Source organism: Furipterus horrens, unplaced genomic scaffold (assembly GCF_987537825.1).
Source record: "Furipterus horrens unplaced genomic scaffold, mFurHor1.1.pri manual_scaffold_11, whole genome shotgun sequence".
NCBI lineage: Eukaryota > Metazoa > Chordata > Mammalia > Chiroptera > Furipteridae > Furipterus > Furipterus horrens.
Genome location: NW_028327181.1, coordinates 21,771,666 through 21,780,349, shown reverse-complemented (window position 1 = coordinate 21,780,349; position 8,684 = coordinate 21,771,666).

The window sequence follows — 8,684 nt, the reverse complement described above, 5'->3', positions numbered from 1 at the left end:
TGTACTTCAGGTGTCATATGCAAGAAGACATGGAGATTTCCTCCTATACTTTTTCTAATGATTTTCTAGTTTTATCTCTACATTTAGGTCTATGATCCAATTGAAGTTCATTGCTGTGTATGGTGTAAGGAGGGTGTCCAAGTTTGCATATGGGTCTAGCTGTTCCAGCACGAATTATTGAAAAGATTATTCTTCCAACCTACGAAATTGTTTTGGTAAGTGGATATTTTTAAAAGGTCATGCTGAGTCGAATATAGATAATTTCGTAGGGGACATTTTAGTTTTATTACAGTAGTAGTAATGTGAACGGAACAAAACGAGTTTGGCCACCAGATGGCAGCAGTCTCCCAGATTTTTATCCCTTGCCTGGCTGAACTGCTCCAAAAGGTAGAAACAGGTTTTAATCAAGTATGGAGGATCTTCCACAAGAGTCTTGTGCTGTCTTTCTCCAATCTCCCGATAACCCCGACTTTGGCTACCCCAGCATTATAAATCGCAGTTGCATACTTTTTTAGTAGAAATCCCCAGTCGTTGTTTGAACTACCCAAGTGAATTTGAAACAGAATTTGATTCACAAACACTCAGCTATAGAAGCGCCGCAAGTTCACTTTAGAACCGAGGAATGCATAATCAAGCTGTTCTCAGCTATCAAAAAGCCTAGCTTAGCTAAAATGTCCAGAGTTCTTAGCTCTCAGATGACTTTATTTTGGCTCAGTGTAGTAAAAAATTGCAACCCTTTGCTGATCAGAAGTATTGATTGCTAGTTATAAGTGATTCTGGCAAATAAAAACAGACCAAAATAATACTGGAGAGAAAATCAGGGAGACACGTTTGGAAGCCACAAGAGCGCGTTTTGCGTGCCTCCAACGTGGGTCTGCGGCCGCCCCTCCCACCTCCTGTGTCCCTCCCGGGTGGCGAGCCCCCCAGGGCAGGCCCGCCCTTCCTCACCACGGGGCTCTGTTGCTCCCACAAGCTTTCTGAGGACTCACCTGTCCTCACGCCGTCACCTCGCGCACACCTCCCACGTGCCTTTGTGGGCCTCTGAACCCCAGTCAGAGCTAACTACACACCCCCTTTTCCTGACACCTACTAACCAGGCTGTCCTGAAGGAGCTGTGTGAGTGGGGTGCTGGAAGGGGGGCAGGCAGCAGGGATCCAGGGCGGGGCTGACCTGTCCCTCAGCACTTCGGAGCTGCTACCACCTGTCCATCAGCAGCTTCAAAAAGCCAGGAGTGATGACTTGGACCCATTCAGCCAGCAGAGAGCTAGGGGAAGGGTCCTCACTTTGATGTGAGCGGTGAGGTCAGTTTGGGAGCAGGAGGTGAGGGCCAGGGGGGAGGGCTGCCCAAACAATCTCCTGTCCCATCAGAGGCTTCCACAAGCGAAGACGCCAGCTTGTCTTCTCCCTTCTGTCATTGCTCTCTGCCTGGGGCCATCTCTGATCTCTCCACCCAAGCTTCAGGGCTGCTTGGGGCTCCTGGTCCCAAGCCTCCAGCGCCCCATCGCCTACTCACACACCTCTTTGGAGGGGGACGTGGGACAGTGGGGAGGGGGGAGCTGGGGACAAGTAGTGTAGGCAAGGGAGCATCTGGGGTGGGGGCCAAGCAATCAATTTCATTCTAAGGGGCATGTGGTAATCCCTTCATGTGTGAAACACCCAGTTCTGAGAGTCAGAGAGGAGAATCTTCCCTTTGGCATCAGGAAGCTCAGTGATGGGAGGGGTCTCAGGTCACTGGACTTTCCCTACCATACGACTATATGGCTTCCAGGCAGCTGCTCAGCCAGGACTTAATGCAAGGAGCCCACCACCCGCTGGGGTCCCTGCCTCTTTGGTGGGAGAAAAGAAAGAAGATAAGAGGAACAGGGAGGGAGAGAGAAGACAGAGGACAGACAGGGAGGAGAGCCGCTGGCTCCCCTGAGCTCCTTGTAGTCCTGACACACACACACACACACACACACACACACACACACACATGCCCCAGGGCCTCCTTGAGCCAGGCCTGAAAGGCTGCCAGCTCATCCTGGCCCAGCCAGGGAGTCTGGCCTTTTTCCTGTCTAACATTACAGAATTTTCCAGAAGTTGCCCTGTTTGGTTTTTTTTTCCCCCCCCTAAAGTTATAAACCAGATTTCCCCTGTCCCTCTACTTTTCTGGCCTAGGGTAGAAGAGTCAAAGAGCAAAAGAAAGCAGGACAGAGGGCCTCTGAGCACACCCAAGGCTGACCCTTCCCTCCCTCCCTCCTCCACTGCAGTTCTGGGAACTGAACGGTAACAGGGATTTCAATATGCAACATGTGTTGCCCATGCTGAACCTTTTTCTGTGTATTAGCTGATGTAAAGCTCCGATCACAGCCTTGTGACTGGACTGTTCTTCCTGAGCCTCATTTCTGTGTCACAGATGAGGGCTGTGAAGCCCAGAGAGACTAGGTCCCCGCGGTTTCATGTGGTTATACAGCAGAACCAGGTTTCGACCCAAGTCTGTCTCTCTTTGGAGCCTTTCTGTTAACCTCCACTTCCCCAGGGACCCAGCTGTCCTGGGGGTCAACAAAGACGTCCCCGGTGTCCTCTGAGGAAATGCGAGGTGAGTGCCTGGAATGGGGCAGCATCTCTTGAGGGGAGGTTCCGCTTTCATTCTGCTGCTGGCTGGCTGTGTCCCTGTCTCTCTGGGCCTCAGGGTCCTCCCCGTAAGGTGGCTGAGAAGAGACACCATCTAAGATCTCAGGCTCCAGCCAAGACAGTCTCTGAGGTCCCTTCTCATCGCAGGCCCCTGAGTCTGCTTGTGCCGAGATGACTGATTTGGGAGAAGAAATAGCACCCTCGCCCCTGGCGCAGAGCCCACACATCGGCCTCCAGGCTAGGGCAGTACGGTGACTCCATATTTAGATCCAATCATGAGTGTTGCCTGTCACTGGAGGTGGCGCCTCCCAAAAGAGCCCCTAGCAGAGGGGTCTAACCCCGCTGCCCCGCACAGGCCGGGCCCCACCACGTAGGCAGTGAGCGGTCACGGCAGCCATCACCGAGGAGGACCCTGGGCACCACGACCACCCCGTGTTGAGCCCTCAGGGTGCATGGGCATGGCTCTGCGTCCCGTCTGCACGATATGTCAAACCCTCCCAGCGGTTCCACCGAGTGGGCACGTTATGGACCAGGACATTAGCGTTCAGCCACTCATCCAGTGGCCCGCAGCCTGGAAGTGGGGGCCTGAGATGCAGCCTTGGATTCCTGCTGACGGTTCTGGAGAAGAGTGGGTCTCAGGTAAGGCCCTTGGGGCCGTGGGTGTGTTTTCCCAGAGCCACCAGGGCATGAGGAGCAGCCTGACCGCCCTATCCTCACTGTGAAGCAGGGAATGTCAGGGGAGGCGGGTCCTCCCCACGGTGTGGCGGCCTTGATGGCGGTGCCAGGCCCTGCCTGAGTGGCTGGAGCCCCAAGGTCGCTCAGGAGATTGCCCTAAGAAGGTGGAGAGCGGCAGGGAATGCAGGCATTTCCCACCAGGCTTGCCCACCAGGGATGGAGTGGGAACCCGGGACTTGGGAGTGGCAGACGTGGCCCTGGCCTTAAAGTGAGCAGCTATGATGGGGAACATGGTATCGCTGGCAGCCCTGAGGGGCTGAGGCTCCTTGAGGAGTGTGAGGTGATTGGAAGGTGTTGGCATGAAGCCAGGATTGTTTGGTCCCTCATTTGAGGGCCAAAAGCCGAGGTTACCAGGGCTAAGGGAACCCCAATATCTGACATCAGTTCCTTTCCCTGTCCTGAAATTGGAGGGTCGCGGCGGTTGTCAATCCAAGCAGGTTCACTCAGCACCTGGCGTCACTCATCCCGGGCCATTTAGCTGCCCCCGGGCTGCTGCCCTGTGGTGCAGGGGGATGGGCGGCCGAGGGAGCCTGGGGCCTGGGGACACCGACAGCTTTGTTCCCCGTGTCCACCTTTTAGGGGGGGAGGGGGCTCGGTGGTGGCCCCACACCCTGCCTGGCAAACAGCCCTGGGTCTGGGCCAGGGAATTAAGCTGTCTTCACCTCCCCAGCATGAGCAGGGCCTGGGGGGCTGTGACGAGAGCTGTCAGTGCTGGCGTCCTGTACCAGACCATCGCTGACAAGGCCGGGCAGCTCCGGACACCTGGGAAAGACAACATGGAAAGAGCAGGGAGCAGCGCCTGCCGGGGAGGCGGGGCACCTGGGGACACAGCCACCTTTGTGTGCACCTGACCAGCACTGGTGGCCAGCTGCTTCCTGCTGGGGCCCTGTCCCTATGTCCCTGTCCTGCCTCCCCATGCTCAGACTTTGAACATTGGGTCCCGTCCCCTCTCCCCCCTACCACCCCTCCCCTCCCCATGGCACCCTCTCTCAGGGCCAGACACTGAGCTTCTCCAGAGAGCTTGTCCTGGGTTAGGAGGACAGGGATGGGCTTCAAGGTGATGCAAGTGACACTGACTGTCTTGGTCCATTGGTCCATCCTACCTTCCCTCAGCCTCTGCGAGGCGGTTGCCACCCATCATGCTAGGTGCCAGAGGCAGCAGTCAGGAAGGTGTGAACTGGTGGTAGACGTTTTCACGGGGAGGATGCCCAGGTGACGCCCAGAGCTGTGCACGGGCTCCACTTGGGAGCTGAGCCCAGCTAGAGAGGAGAGAAAACACCCCAGGTTCCCCCCAGCCAAGTCCTCCTGGGCTCCCGGCCTGACAGCCCAAGCAAACGATGGCCTTCCCAGGCCTGAGTTTCTGTCTGGCAAGGAAGTGCTGGGGACCACGGTTCTAGGCCCTGGGCCCAGTCCAGCTTATTCCAAAACCATAAGGCTGGGTAACCGCCACAGCAGTGGGCAGGCAGGTGAGAGGGTGGGCGACAGGGCCGCAGCGGCAGAGGGCCTCACCCTGCGTGGCACGCAGGGCACTATCTCAGGGGGAAGCTCACAGAGTGGCTCTCTGCTTCCTCAAACCACCGCAGTATTTTTCAAAGAAAAGTGTCCCCATCACCAGCTCTCCAATTCTACCCCTCCTTCTGGTCTGTCCTGAAATCAACCGGGGCGGGGGCTCCAGGCCAGGGTTTGTGGTACAGGACGGCGGCATCTCTCACCTTGCTGTCCCTGCAAAGGGATGAAGGCCCAGGTGGACCTGGCACCTTCCTGGCCCCCAGGAGTTCAGGGCCCTGGGGGACATCTCAGAGGATTCAGGCAAGTCCCTTGGGACACAGCAAGACAGGGGCTCCTCTTCCTGTCAACAAGTGTCTAAGATGGGACAGAGACACACTCCCGAGGGGAATGCATTCTAGTTAGAAAGACCACAGTGAAGAGCAGCCCATCTGGAGTAACCGGTGAGCCGCGGCTTCTAATGATGACGGCTCGTATCCATTCGCCCACCCTCCATTCACTGACCCCGGCAGGTCTGCCAAGCAGTGGTGGCTGCAGAGATGACGCTGCAACCCCATCCTTGAGCTCACGTTCCAGGGTGTTACGGGACCACGAGGAAGTGAGGGTGCAGCCTGAGTCGGGGTGTCGCCTGGAAAGAGTGGCAGGTTTACTTGCAGATCTGCAAGAGTTGGGAGTAAGTGGAGCCCAGAGCCTGGGGCAGGAAGGGGCAGGGCTGTAGTCAGAGCAGAGGTCTTGGATCCAACTTGCAGGTGAGGGAGCAAGAAGGGGAGAAACCAGGAATCGCAGCGCTGTGGTGGGGCAGAGGCTGCTGTGCTCAGAAGTACAGGAGACCAGGAGCCTGGGGCCCCGTGATCAGCCTCAGCTGGTGACTAAAGGACATGTTACTGGTGGGTTATTTATTTATTTATTTATTTTTAGGTTTTATTTATTTATCTTAGAGAGAGGGGAAGGGAGGGAGAGAAACATCGATTGGTTGCCTCTTACGTGCTCCAATCTGGGGCCTTGCCCATAACCCAGGCGTGTGCCCTGATCAGGAATCGAACCCGTGACCTTTCCGTTTGTGGGACGATGCTCCACCCCAGTCAGGGCCTGATCTGGTGGTTTCATAGCCACAGTCACAGCAGCAGCAGGAAAGCCACCTCTCAGAATCAGACATCAAGAAATTCCCGGTCTTTTGCTCTTCTTGAGGGTCCCAGGCAGGCCTGGCAGGAAGGCCTCTGCCAGGGTCAGGCTTGGCAGGCCATTCTTAGGGGCTCTTTCCTTTGGGTCAATGTCTCTTCTCACCTCTGGGTGGCAGCTTCGGCTGCATCCCCTACCCTGCCTCCCCTTTCATTGGGAGAGGCCCAGTGGCACACTCACATGTCCCAGCCAGGGGTCACCTTCATGGAGATGGTAGAGTGAATGGTGCTCTTTTCTCCGGCTACCAGAACCTGGGGGCTCTGTGGTTGGGGGCGGGGCGGGGGCTTTAGTCCCTGATAATCTTCACCTGCTCCCCTCCCCCAAATAAATAACCCAAATACAAATGTGGGGCTCTGCCAATGTCTCCAGACCGTCCCCTTGCCCTCCATTCAGAGGGGCTGCCTCAGCTCACCTCTTTCAGATCCTTACCTTGCTCCTTTCACTCATTTGTCACCCCACTTCCTCTGTCCCAGACCCCTGGTGTGGCCAGGCCCTGTCCCTACTCAAGGCCTCACTCACCTTCCCTCTGGCTTCTCTCTGCACCCCCATTGTCCCTTGGCTTGGCTAAAGCCCCTCTTTCAGGTCTTGGTATCTTGGGGAACAACCCCCCTCCATGTGACAGTCTGGGCCTTGCCGGCACGCAGTCGCCAAGTGAACTTAACTCTGTGATGCGTGTGTCCCTGTTAGACTCTGCCCCCCGTGGGCTCAGTGTGCCAGTCATGAAACAAGGGTCTTTCCTGTGGTCGACCTCTGTGATCATCTCAGTAACCTTCCTTTTACAGAGGCGGGCCCTGAGCATCAGAGAGGTTCAAAGTCAGCACGGGGCACACAGCACACCTCTGGCATGTGCCAGGGGTCGCTGTGGGTGCGCGACCCTTCTCCACACCCTGCTCTTCTTCGGGACTCGGCCTGGAAGCCTCAGCGCTGACTCCCCAGCACAAGCTGGTCTATGGCTGCTGGAATGCCAGTTTAACGCATCTGTGAATGCCTGAGTTTAACAAACCTTTGTGGAGCACGTTGTCCATACCAGGCACTGCGCTAATTTGGGGGTCTGGACTTGCCAAACGAAGGGGTTTGGGTGGGTATTTCTAGGATGTCTCCTGTCTTCCTTGTTCCCCAACCAAGTGTCTGGGTTGACGCTTGGCTGGGGCTGAAGGGAGGAGGGGCAGGCATGGGCTTGTGCAGGGTGGGCTGTGGGTGAGGGGACTGGGTTTAATGAGGTGACTGCCACTTGTAAATGAAACAGAAGGCGGAGCGACTTGTGTGCACTCTGACCCCTCCTGTCTGTCTGGCCTTTCATCAGGAGCTTGCCAGCAGCTGCCTCGCTCAGAAGGGACCCACCACAGCCTGGGGCGGGCAGGGGTGGCCAGGGGTGCTCAGCCCCAGAGGGGAGGGAAGGAAGGCAGAGCCCGGGGTTCCTCGGAGCCCTGCCCCTCCGCTCTCCCTAACAGGAGCTTTGGGAAATAGAGGCAGGAGCTGGGAGACTTCTAAAAATGCAAACTCCCCAGCCCCGTCCTGTCCCGGGAGTTTCTGGTTCAGTAGGTTTGGGGACACGGAAATCAGTGTTTTTGTAAAAGTTCCCAGAGTGATTCTTTTCTTCCTAAAATGAGGTTTTTATTGCCTTTGGTCCGCAGTTTGTATTTCACATTATCTCTTGGTGCCAGGCCTCCTGGGCGGGGCTGGTCCCAGGGAGGGCCTCCTGGTGGGGGTCTCTGTGCAGTGGGGGAGAGGGGACAGGTATGGGAGCAGGTGTGGCTTTGCCCAACCACTCAGAACTCCATTGTCCTATCTGGGCCTTAGTTCCCTCGCTGGGCCCCGGGAGGGTCCTGGGGAGATCCAGTCCCTCAAAATGTCTAAAATATCGGGGGACTGTGGCTTGGCCCTCTCCCAGAGGACCTCCTTCCCGGCACCTAGCTCCACCATCTCCAACCCATTCCTCCCCCCAAAAAATTACTTTCGTTTCGTTAAAACTGCCAGAAACTACAAACTGATCAGCAAAGAAAAGGGAAGAGGGGTAGGAGCAGCTGGGAGCCACTTGGGGCCAGTTTCCCTCCCTGCACTGCCCCCTCCCCCAGCTTGGGCCAAAGCCTGCTAGGAGATTTGCTACCTGCATGTGCCCTGGCCCCACGGCGATTCTTAAACTCAGTCAAATTTAACAACCACTGTCTTGGAACAGCTGACATGTCAACTGGCAATGGAATCATCAGCTCACTGGGGACAGGAAAACTCTATTTCTCGGGGACAATTGCTGGTCCCACGTGTTAGGCCCTGTGCTCTGTGTTTCCAGCCATTGTCCCCCTGGGCCGTCCCCATAGCACTGCCAGGCAGGTAGCATTCATTACCCTCACTTCGTAAGTGGGACGGAAATGAACTTGAGATTTGACAAAGTTCTGTTGTGAAGCAGGTGCTGTCCCATCGCCCTGTTGACCTGTGCAAAGGCCACTGTTAACTCTGAGGCAGCCAGTACATCGGAACCCAGAGATCACGGTCTCCTCATAGAGCGCTGTAGTCCCGGGCGGCTTTAGACCTATGGTTCAAGACGGCCCCACCGGGCAGAGACACGTGTCCTGCTCATGACTACATCCCTCACACCTTGCGCAGGCTTGGTTCATAGGAAGTGCTTAATAAACACACTTTTCAACTGGGTAGTA